We start from the raw sequence: 10,000 nt of genomic DNA, 5'->3' as shown, positions 1-10,000 counted from the left end.
ATGTATCGCTGCCATTATGCTCGATCGCTCTAGTGGTGGCGGTGGTGGCAGTGGTGGTAGAGTGTTTTAGAAAATGTAGTAGTGGTTGTAGTGGTTGTGGTGTGGTCGTGGTGGTGGTGGTAGTGGTAGTAGGAGAAAAAAAGTAGTAGTCGTAGTTGTAGTGGTAGTAGTAGTAGTAGTAACAGTTGTAGCTAGTCGTTGCTTTGTGGTCTAACTATCCCTTTTATCATATACTCATCATATACGAATTATTATTGTTTATTCAGACCGATGGAATGGACGTTAAAGTCATGACAGAGTAAAAAGCTAACTATTGAACGAAGACTTTTAAGTAAGGACACATTTTCAGAGTGGCATAAAGTCACGCCAAGCTATAGTGACTATCCCGCCCTAAGACTAAACATCTCCCAACACACACACACACACACACACACACACACACACACACACACACACACACACACACACGTAGCACAACACCACACTCACGACGCAGTTCCAGTCTCGTCACCTTGAATGACAAAGGGAAAACGAGGCGTCTTTGAAACTCACCTACGTACACACAACGACGAGGGTTTGATACACTTGCCGCTAAAAGACATGAGGTATTCGCATGAAGGAACTGATACGGTCTGAGACGCTTTTGGGCTTATTGTCCGCCGTGGAAAGGTACGAGTAACAGCACTTCAATATACAGAAAGAATGAAAGGAGCCACAAATATTGAAGCCCCTGAAAGTTGTTTATGCTCTCTTCTCAACCAAAGCCGCATACCGACGAAGAGAGTGACAAAGAGAATGAAGAAGAAGCTCCGACGTAGGAAATGCTAGGTATATTAAGGTCTTTATTAGATATGCTATACTCTACACACCTTGCCAAATTACGGAAATCTTAAGGGAGAATGGACAATTTTTTTTTTTTTTTACAACAAAGGAGGCAGCTCAAGGGCACAAAAAAACAAACAAACAAACAAAAAACAATAAAAAAGCCCGCTAATCGCTGCTCCCATAAAAGAACCTGAGGAGGTGGCCAAAAGCAAGGTCAAATTCGGGAGGAGAGGTGTCCTGATACCCTCCTCTTGAAAGAGTTCAAGTCGTAGGCAGGAGGAAATACAGATGAAGGAAGATTGTTCCAGAGTTTACCAGTGTGAGGGGTGAAAGAGTGAAGATGCTAGTTAACTCTTGCATAAGGGGTTTGGACAGTATAGGGATGAGCATTAGTAGAAAGTCGTGTGCAGCGGGGCCGCGGGAGGGGGGGAGGCATGCAGTTAGCAAGTTCAGAAGAGCAGTCAGTGTGGAAATATCGATAGAAGATAGAAAGAGAGGCAACATCGCGGCGGAATTTAAGAGGTAGAAGACTATCAGTAGGAGGAGGAGAGCTGATGAGACGAAGAGCCTTAGCCTCCACTCTGTCCAGAAGAGCTGTGTGGGTGGAGCCCCCCCACACGTGAGATGCATACTCCATACGAGGCGGACAAGGCCCCTGTATATGGATAGCAACTGCGTGGGGGAGAAGAACTGGCGGAGACGATACAGAACGCCCAACCTCGAGGAAGCTGATTTAGCGAGAGAGATGTGAAGTTTCCAGTTGAGATTTTGAGTTAAGGATAGATCGAGGATGTTTAGTGTTGAAGAAGGTGACAGCTGAGTATTGTCGAAGAATAGGTGATAGGTGTTTGGAAGATTGTGTCGAGTTGATAAGTGGAGAAATTGAGTTTTTGAGGCATTGAAGGACACAAGGTTCCTTCTGCCCCAATCGGAAATGATAGCAAGGTCTGAGGTTAAGCGTTCTGCAGCCTCCAGTCTGGAGTCGTGTACTTCCTGTTTTGATGGTCTTCTATTGAAAGAAGTTGAATAATGCAGAGTGGAGTCGTCGGCGTATGAGTGGACAGGACAGTTTGTTATGGAAAGAAGATGGAACGTCACTGTTGATAGGTTTAGGGGAAGAGCAGTGACCGTCTACCACCGCAGAGATAGAACGGCCGGAAAGGAAACTGGAGATAAAGGAACAGAGAGAGGGATAGAATTCGAAAGAGGGCAGTTTAGAAAGTAAAGACTGGTGCCAGACTCTATCGAAGGCTTTCGATATGTCTAACGCAACAGAGAAAGTTTCACCGAAACTGCTAAGAGAGGATGACCAAGAGTCAGTTAAGAGAACAAGAAGATCGCCAGTAGAACGCCCCTTGAGGAATCCATACTGGCGATCAGAAAGAAGATCAGAAGTGGAAAGGTGCTTTTGAATCTTCCGGTTAAGGTTTGATTCAAAAGCTTTAGATAGACATGAAAGTAAAGCTATTGGGCGGTAGTTTGAGTATGTACAAGAAGCAGCTCTGACAGGTGTACTGAAATAGGTTCGAGGAATTGCTACATATATTAAGGTGATTATATGATATGCCTTACTCTATACACCTTAGGAAATTAAGAGAAGCTTGTAAGATAAGGAACAAGCATCTTTTACGTTCCTATCACACTAAAGGAGGTTCATTAACATACGATACGGTGTTACTTCACAATACAAAGCTTATAAAACACACTCTACATTATGAACCGAATCTGCCATACCGAGTATCGTATAATGCCTCTGTAATCAATGTTCCCTTAAGCTTTGATGTGGGTATAACTAAAAAGAAAGGATCATTAACATACAACATATATAGAGGCGTTCTCATTTCAAAGCTTTCGTCATAGGTAATATAGTACCGCGTATGGCTCTGTGTTTCAAGTATTGTATATATAAACATGGTTACTAGACGCCTCCCTCCCTCACACACACACACACACACACACACACACACACACACACACTCATTCTTGTTGACACAAATAACCATGTTAGCAACCCCTCTCTGCTTCCTTTCAAGGCTACGGGCCCTTTGATATGGAGGAGATGGGTTCTGTGATCAATTATTCTGTCTCTTTTTCTCCCTCTATCTCCTACTCAGCCCCCTTCCCAACCTCTTCCACCTCTCCACCATTCTCTCTCTCCCTCTCCCTCCTACGCAGCTCCCTTCCTATCCTCTTCCGCTTCTCCACCATCCTCTCTTTCTTCCTCTCCCTCCTACGCAGCCCCCTTCCCAACCTCTTCCGCCTCTCCACGATTCTCTCTCTCCCTCTCCCTCCTACTCAGCTCCCTTCCTATCCTCTTCCGCCTCTCCACCATTCTCTCTTTCTTCCTCTCCCTCCTACGCATCCCCCATCCTAATCTCTTCCCCCTCTCCACCACACACAGAAATATGGAAAGGCAGGAAAACAGCAAAGTAAAGTATAGGACAGAGAGGACCGAGCGCGCGACAACAGCTGTGCGGGGAAGGAAAATTGCGTTAAATGAATTAGAGGAATTAAAATCGCGACCGCCATCAATTAGGTCCGTGGAGCGGCGGTGATGATCACACACCCGACACATCAAACAGCCGGACACGCCGCTAATTGCGATCTTTAATCACCGACATCTGAACAGCGGGGTCATTAGTGCCTGTCTGTCTGTCTGTCTGTGTGTTCTTTTTGTCCGTCTGCTGGTTTGTATGTGATTGTCTGCTTGTATGTGTGTTTACCTAGTGTGTGTGTGTGTGTGTGTGTGTGTGTGTGTGTGTGTGTGTGTGTGTGTGTGTGTGAAATGAAAAGTAAAAAAAAAAGTATGAGAAAAAGAGAAAAAAATGAGAGAAATAGAGAGCAAGAGAAAGATGGAAAGATAAATATAGGCACCCAGTTACTAGGAAGCACACACACACACACACACACACACACACATACACACACACACACACACACACACACGGATGCTCACTAACCCCCTCCGCCCACCCCTCCCCTACACATACTAGTCCCTTCCGCCTCCTCCTCCACTCCAACACACACAGAAGGTTGCAAATGATGAATGAGTGAAAAAAGCCATCGGGCGGTAGGAGGGGAGGGGCGGCGGAATTGAGACGTACAGCAAACACTTTTATGCGGCGAGAAATATTACGTGGAAGCTTTTTTGTTGGTTGTGAGGTAAGCTTTTAGGGGGGAGAGGAAGTGTTGGAAGGGGCGGCGTGAGTAGTGGTGGTGTGTGGATGGTTAGAGGAGGAGGAGGAGGTGGTGGTGGAGGAGGTGGTGTAAAGCAAGAATAACAAGAACAGGAACAGGAAAAAGGTGAGGAACGTACAAAAGAAAAGAAGAACGAGAAAGAAGAGGAGGAGGAGTAGGAGAGGGAGAACGAGAAGGAGAAACAGAAAAGGAGAATAAGAAGCAGAAGTTTGAAAAGTAATAGGAGGAGGAGGAGGAGAAAGACACAAGAAGGAAACAAGAATAGGAAAAAGATTACGAGCAAGAGGAAACGAAGAAAATAAAGAGATAACAAGAAGGGGAAGAAGGAGGAGGAGGAAGAGGAGGAGGAGGAGGACTAGGTAAAGAATAAGAATAACTAAAACAATAGGAGAAATAGGAAGACAATTATGAGGTGAAGTACAAAAGAGACCACAAAAAAGTTGAGAACGAAGAGAAAATGAAGAAAAAAAGGAGAGCCATGAAGAGAAAACGAAGAGGAAAACTAGAAGAAAAAGGAGAAACATGAAAAGAAAGAAGAGAAAAAACGGAAGAAATAGGAGAAAGATGAGGAGAAAGAAAATAAAAAGAAGGAAAAGAAGAAAAGGAGGAGGAGGAGGAGGAGGAGGAGGCTAATACAAGCAGAAGTGGCAGCTACAAAACTTTCCCCCACCACCTACTAACCCAGGATCACACTTAATCAGGCCCGTAAAAGGAAGTAGTGGGTCACCGAGACTTAAGGGAAAGTTCCGCCAGAGTGATGTAGCTAAGAAGCTGTGCCGCGCCTCACGTGATAAAGTCCCCCAACAAAAGAGTACTTGAGTGAAAAAAGTTACGCCATAGGATCCACATGTGCAAAGTTTGGTGAGGTGCTGGACAGTAAGCTTAAGTAACGTCACTGCTTTGTATCTTCTATCCTGTCGTTGGCTGCCTCGTTAGAGAAAACAGCAACAAAAGAAGACCAGTAAGAAAATAGCAGCCACACGAGTCACGGCCATTCCTCCTTAACACACAACACTGAATGACTTACTCTGTGGGCTGACTGAAGGGATTTCTTTTTTTAGTCCGAGTGTAATAGTTTGTCATAAAAGTGAAACAGACCTTGAACATTTCCACATTGATCTTTTGGGCACTTTCTCAACTTGTTACAAAAAATCTATTAAGTATGTAGTGTTGTTGTTGTTGTTGTTGTTTGATGGATGGCGAGGAAGGAACATGGATGGACAGTGGATGACAAAAGGGTTCTATGGATGACTAATGAATGGATAAAATGGTAAATTACTGGATGAATAGACGGATGAAATAACGAATTTATGTGAGTAAATGTGTAAGTAGTTGGATGGACAAAGGGATGGCTCAGTGCATTAATGGGATAGTGAATGGATGAATAGAGATGGATGACTGAATAAATGGACAAGTGGACGGTTTAGTGGATGCATGGGATAGTGAATGGATGAATAGAGAGATGGATGACTGAATAAATGGACAAGTGGATGGTTTAGTGGATGAAAGATATGGTTAATGGATGAAAAGAAAGACGGATGACTGAATGGATGGACATATGGATAGCTCAGTGGATGCATGGAATGGAGAGATGGTTGGGTGAATAGACTACACGTGGATGGCATAAGGGAAGTGGATGCAAGAACGGATAAACACGAATACATAGACTAACATAAGTAAAGGCGGGCTGAGAGAGATAATAATGAACGTACCCTTTTTCCTACCAACAAACATAACGTTGTAATGACATGCATATGGATGAGCGACAACAAACACGTTCACGAATTAGATCTCTACGGCGACCTGTTTTTAGTAGTCCATCAAACGAAATTCTGCATGCAAATGTTTGTGATAATACGAGTTGACAACGAACAGAACTAGGGTTGAAGGGGAGGGGGGGGGAGAGAGAGAGAGAGAGAGAGAGAGAGAGAGAGAGAGAGAGAGAGAGAGAGAGAGAGAGAGAGAGAGAGAGAGAGAGAGAGAGAGAGAGAGAGAGAGAGAGAGAGACAAACAAATATACAGGCGTACAGTCAGACAAAAAGACTGAAAAATCGCAACAAATATAAAGAGATTGGAAAAAACTGATATGATGGAAGAAAGAAAAGGAGAGGGAGAAGATAGGCAGGACCAACAGGAAAAAAAGAAAGATGAAAAATACAGATATGTCGATAGATAGATAGACAGATAGATAGATAGCGAGAGAGAGACAAGAGACACAGAGATAAACAAACACAGGCGGCGACAAAGGTACACAAACATATGTAAATTCACGGTCCCTTCCGGCGCACTATACATACCCGCTTTCTCTTGTATTTTCCTTCGTCGCACCGCCAGAGACAGCCAGGCACCTTCCTCCCACACTTACCCGTCCCCAAAGCTACCCGAGCCATTCCCTAGTCAACCCAAACTTTCAACAGTAACCCAGATCCACCCCAGTCGTCCCCAAGCAACCCCAGGAACTTCCAACGTACCCCAGTCTTTCCGTTACTACCCGACCGTTCGCAAGCCACAACAAACCTCTCCTAGGCAAGTTATCTTCTCTCTAATCCTTCCGAGTTTCCGTTCTCTTTCCTAAGTTTCGCTAAGTTACTCCCAGTCAAAATCTAGCCTTCGAAATTCCCATAATGTTGTTCCTAACTTGACGCTGCTAACAAGTCATCTACCAGTTGTTCATTGCGACCCTAAACTTCTCCACTTACCACTCTTTTCTTCAAACATTTTCAGTCTTTGTTCTCCTTCCCAAGCTTCAACAAGTCTATCCTTCTCTTTTCCCACTAAGTTGTTTATCATCCCACGCTGCTCCCGAATCATCTCCCAGCTGTCCCTTATCACCTGCAACTTAACCTTCTTTCTAATCCTCTCCAGTCTTCGTTCTCCTTCCTAAGCTTCACCTATTCACCCTTAGTCAAGAGTTTGCCTTCTCTAGACCCATTATGTAGTGTGCAACCTCAGAAGGGTCCCACGTTATCTACTAGCTGCCTTATCGCCTCCTACCTCAACGTATCGCCCACACTCACTCCTAGTATCTCTACATATCTTTTAGGCATCTCTCTTGCTGCCACTGACCATTCCTAACTTCCCTTATCATTCCTCTTTTCATCTATATCAGCCCCTATCCTAAGTTTAGTCACCGCCGGCTACCTATATTTACTCCTGTCCCCAAACCAGTCACCCGAAAACTCCAAATGGCGCCCTCCCCCTCCCCAGCGCATCCATTTCCCCCTCTCCCGTTTTCCCTCTGGAGTGTAATGCGGGGTGACGTCAGGAAGGTCGCTAGTGACGTCAGCAGTGTTAAGGTGGATGAGCTGAAGCGACTTAAAGAGTGCCCTTCATCCACGCCGCGCCCTCCTTCCTTCCGTTTTTCTTTCCTATTGACTTCCGGCTGTGTGTGTGTGTGTGTGTGTGTGTGTGTGTGTGTGTGTGTGTGTGTGTGTGTGTGTGTGTGTGTGTGTGTGTGTGATGAGGACTGAAATGTGTGTTAAGTTTTAGATCGCTTGACATTTAAAGAGATTGATAGAAAAAGAATAATCAAGACGGATCATGTAAGTTTTCCAGGACTGTTAGAGCGACTTCATTAGGTTACACGAAGACAAATCTATAAACTAAAACGATTAACCAAGGACGTTTATGGTTAACTTTTTCAAAATACGCTAACAGTAAGTGAAAAGCGAGTTGCAGTTACCGTAGACTTTTTCAAACGTGGCTCTTCCCCCCACCCCCCCCCCAAAAAAAAAAAAAAAAACTTAGTATCAAGTACTTATGGAAGATTTCAACATCTCATACAGTGCTAAAAATCTTGAGTCTAAGAAAATCTGCGGCTGTTTCTCTGCAATTTCCTCACGTTATCTTGGTTGAGAAAGGGAATAAGGAAAGGAAAAGAGATAAAGAACAGCAGGAAAGGAAAGAAATATGAAAGAAAAAGGGCAGAGGTAAGGTAAGAAGGTTGGAAGCAACGGAGAAATGAGAAAAGAAGAGAGGACAAGGAAGAATAAAGAAAGAAAGATTGAAAGGTCGAAAGGTTAGAAGGAACGAAGAGGAAGATGAAAAAGCAGGTGAGAAAAGAAGAAAAAAAGTAAAAGAAATAAGTTTATTATAACTAGTATTTCTCAGGGCCCCAAAAGGCGAGACAAACAAACAATTTTACCTCAAAATTACTGAGAAAATCTACCTGAGCCTCGTATATATAAAGAAAGGAAGGAAGGAGAGGCAGGCGAGTGTTTGCTTGGCTTGGGGAGGGAAAGGTGGTGGTCATGGGTAGCGTTGGTGGCGGTAGTGGTGGTGGCGGTCGAGGGTTACGAGGAAGAGGAGGAGGAGGAGGAAGAAGAGGCCGGTAATGAAAGAGAGGGAGAGAGATTTTGCGGAGAATGATAAAAGGAACGAACAGTTGTGGGCGAAGGAAAGAGGAGCCGGCACTGTGGAGGGCGGACGAGAATTGGAAGAAGGAAAGTGGAAAAAAGAAATGTGAGATGGAGGTTGAGGAAAAATACGCAGGGAAGAAAGGAACGAGGGAGGATGAGGTAAGACGGAGGCAGGCAGGCAGAAGGGAAGGAAGGAAGGAGCGACAGAATGAATGAATGAATGAAAGACTGGTGGTTGAAGGAAGGAAGAATTGATGGAAAGAAGGGAAGAAAAGAAGGAAAGAAGAAAAAGAATGGCGGACTAAAGGATGGAAGAGAGGTGGAAATAAGGAAGGAAGGAAGAAAGGAGCCAAAAAATGAAGGAAGGAAAGACTGATGGTTGAAGGAAAGGAGAATTGATGGAAGAAGCGATGGAATGAAAGAAAGCAGAAAAAAATGGCTAACCTAATGATGGAAGTTAAATGGAAAAACAGTAAGGAATAAAGAAATACTGAAGAAAGAAAAAAAGAAAAGAGGGAAGGAAGTATGAAAGAAAAAACAGAAGAAATTAGAGGAATGAATGAAGGAAGGAAGAGAGAAAACGAATGGAATAAGAAGGAATGAAGAAACGATGGAATAAAAGAAGAAAGGAGAAACGAAGCATACAAGAAGCGAAAGAGGGAATAAGGAAGAGATGACGAAGGAGATGTTAAGAAGTAAAACAAGACAGACAAACAAATAGAAAGAAAACACAAAAAGGAGGAACAAAATATAGGAAAGGCAAAAACAAAGAAAAAAGCAATGAAGGAAAAACTCAAATGGTGTGAGCGGTGGATGAGAGAAAATTGGAGGAAACGAAAAGGGGAAGGAGGAAGGAAAGGAAGCTAGGCAAAGTGCAGAAGGCTAAGGAAAAAAAGGAAGAAGGAAGAAAGGAAGGAAGGCAAGGAGGAACGAGGGAAGGAGGAGGATGAGAGAAAACTGAAAAAAGAAACGTAAGAGGGAATGAGAAAGGAAGGAAGAAATTAAGGAATGATGGAGAGAGAAAGGAAGGAATGAAGGCAAGAAAGAGACAGAGACTAGAGAGAAGAATTGAAGAGAAACGAAAGGATAAGGAAAGAAATAGGAGGGGAAGAGAGAGGAAAGCAGAAACAAAAGGAAATGAGAGGGGATGAACAGAATGAAAAAGAGACACAAGGAGAGAGAATGAAACGAAATGAAAGGAGAGGAAAGGAAAAGTAAAGAGAAGAAAAGAAAAGAAAGTAAGTTAGAGGAAGATGAAGGAAAAGAAAGGAAAGGAATGGAATGGAGAGGAATGGAAACGAAAGCAAAGGAAAGGAAAGAAAAGAAAGGAAAAGGAAAGAAAAATAAAAGAAGACAATTAAAGGATGGAAAAGAATATGAATGAAGGAGAGAAAAGAATGAATGAAGGAAGGAAGGAATGAAGGAGAGAAAAGAAGGAAGGAAGGAAGGAAGGAATCTGACTCGTTCGTAATAATAGCTTTCCTCCATGCATCAGCCACGCCTATACGTTACCATTAGGATGAATTATATATCGCAGTCCTATGTAATTTTCGTCCATATGTATTCCTCTCCTCTCGTTTCGCGTTCCCTCTTCCATCTCCTTTTATCTGTTCCACTTA

The 10,000-nt window shown here is 43.5% G+C and overlaps 1 long non-coding RNA gene across 2 annotated transcripts in view; it reads right to left on the bottom strand.

Annotated features, from left to right (window-relative positions):
• The window catches only part of LOC127009351 (uncharacterized), a 40,753-nt gene that overhangs the window by 22,090 nt on the left and 8,663 nt on the right, over positions 1–10,000 (bottom strand). The gene's annotated exons all lie outside the window — the stretch shown is intronic.

Source organism: Eriocheir sinensis, chromosome 40 (genome assembly GCF_024679095.1).
Source record: "Eriocheir sinensis breed Jianghai 21 chromosome 40, ASM2467909v1, whole genome shotgun sequence".
Taxonomy (NCBI): Eukaryota; Metazoa; Arthropoda; class Malacostraca; order Decapoda; family Varunidae; genus Eriocheir; species Eriocheir sinensis.
The sequence above is the reverse complement of the archived record's forward strand: the minus strand, read 5'-3'. Positions and strand labels throughout refer to the sequence as shown.